General features: G+C 54.6%; 1 pseudogene; it reads left to right on the forward strand.

The window, feature by feature from the left end:
* Nucleotides 1-201: 201 nt before the first annotated feature.
* Nucleotides 202-2,346, forward strand: part of LOC101566676 — a 2,976-nt pseudogene continuing 831 nt past the window's right edge.

Below are 2,346 nucleotides of genomic sequence, written 5' to 3' on the forward strand. Positions count from 1 at the left end.
GTATATGTCCACCAAGTCCATTTGTTTCAAGCTCTGGTTCAGTTCTGTTATTTCTTTGCTAAGTTTTTGTCTGGTTGACCTATCTTTTGGAGATAAGGGGGTGTTAAGTTCTCCTTTTAAAATTGTGGTATTGGATAATAGATTTTTCATGTCCGTTAAGATTTGCTTTATAGCTGTTGCAATGGGGAGCTAAGCGGGAGGATGTGCGACTGCACAGCCTGCCACGGAGACCACGGGGGGCGGGCCAAGCCGAGCCATCCGGGGAGTCGCGAGCAGGGCCCGCCAGGAGCCCGGGCTCCTCTGCCACTGCCGTCCTGTAGCGCTAGCTTCGGGTCCCCGCTCGAGCGGGAGGAGCCGCTGCCCCCCTCTCCTGCTCGATCCCAGAGCGCCCCGGACACGGTCCCCTCTTAAAGGCGCAGGCCTCTTCGCCGGGTGGGAGCCTGCCTGCGGCTTGGGGGCCGAGATGGGCGCTGCCGGGGCTGAGCCTCTTGGCGCTAGGACGGGCTGAGGCGCGGCGGAGGCTGCGGCCCAGCGGCGAGGGGCGCTGGCATGGTCGCGGGTGCTGCTCGGGCTCCTGCTGGGTTTCATGCTGGCCTCGCGCCTAGTCCTGCCCCGCGCCTCCGAGCGGGGCCGCGCTGGACAGCAGCTTCCCAGGCCCGCGGGGCCTTGGCCGCTGGGTGCAGCCCGGATGGCGGCCAGCGCTAGGGGAAATTTATCTTCGTGGGAGTCAAGACTGCCCAGAAATACCTGCAGACCCGCGCCGTAGCCGACTACAGAACGTGGTCCAAGACAATTCCTGGGAAAGTTGAGTTCTTCTCTAGTGAGGGTTCAGATACATCTATACCAATTCTAATAGTGCCACTGAGGGGCGTGGATGACTCCTACCCTCTCCCGAAGAAGTCTTTTATGATGCTCAAGTACACGCGTGACCACTGCTTGAACAAGTATGAATGGTTTATGAGAGCAGATGATGATGTTTACATCAAAGGAGATTGGCTGGAGAGTTTTTTGAGGAGTTTGAATAGCAGTGAGGCCCTCTTTCTGGGGCAAATAGGACTGGGCACTACAGAAGAAATGGGGAAACTGGCCCTTGAGCCCGGTGAAAATTTCTGCATGGGGGGGGGCCCTGGTGTGATCATGAGCTGGGAGGTGCTTCGGAGAATGGTCCCACACATTGGCAAGTGTCTCCAGGAGATGTACACCACCCATGAGGACGTGGAGGTGGGAAGATGTGTCCGGAGGTTTGTGGGTGTGCAGTGTGTCTGGTCTTATGAGATGCAAGCAGCTTTTTAATGAAAATTATGAGCAGAACAAGAAGGGGTACATTAGAGACCTCCATAACAGTAAAATTCACCGCACCATCACATTACACCCCAACAAAAACCCGCCCTACCTGTACAGACTGCACAGCTACATGCTGAGCTGCAGGATCGCGGAGCTGAGGCACCGCACGATCCAGCTGCACCGGGAGATCGTGTTGATGAGCAGATACAGCAACACAGAGGTCCACAAGGAGGACCTGCAGCTGGGCCTGCCCCCTTCCTTTATGCGCTTCCAGGCCCGCCAGCGTGAGGAGATTCTGGAGTGGGAGTTTCTGACTGGAAAGTACTTGTATTCTGCTGCCCATGGCCAGCCCCCTGGAGAGGAATGGACTCTGCCCAGAGGGAAGCTTTGGACCACACCATCATGCAGGTGATGGAGATGGTCAACTCCAACGCCAAGACTCGTGGGCGCATCATCAACTTCAAGGAGATCCAGTACGGCTACCGGCGTGTGAACCCCATGTACAAGGCAGAGCACATTCTGGACTTGCTGCTCCTGTACAAGAAGCACAAAGGGAAGAAGATAACGGTGCCTGTAAGAAGGCATGCATACCTGCAGCAGACCTTCAGCAAGATCCAGTTCATGGAGCATGAGGAGCTGGACGCACCTGAGCTGGCCAGCAGGATTAACCAGGACTCTGGCTCCCTGTCCTTCCTCTCCAATTCCCTGAGGAAGCTCGTTCCCTTCCAGCTCCCTGGGTCCAAGAAGGAACGCAAAGAGCCCAAAGATAAGAAGATAAACATCCTGATTCCTTTGGCTGGACGTTTTGACATGTTTGTGAGATTTATGGGAAACTTTGAGAAGACCTGTCTCATTCCAAATCAGAATGTCAAGCTTGTCCTTCTGCTTCTCAATTCTGACTTCAACCCTGACAAGGCCAAGCAGGTGGAACTGATGAGAGATTACCGTGTCAAGTATCCAAAAGCTGACATGCAGATTTTGCCTGTGTCTGGAGAGTTTTCAAGAGCTCTGGCCCTTGAAGTAGGATCTTCTCAGTTTAATAATGAATCTCTACTCTTCTTT

Source organism: Octodon degus, unplaced genomic scaffold (assembly GCF_000260255.1).
Source record: "Octodon degus isolate 3935 unplaced genomic scaffold, OctDeg1.0 scaffold00307, whole genome shotgun sequence".
Classification (NCBI taxonomy): Eukaryota; Metazoa; Chordata; class Mammalia; order Rodentia; family Octodontidae; genus Octodon; species Octodon degus.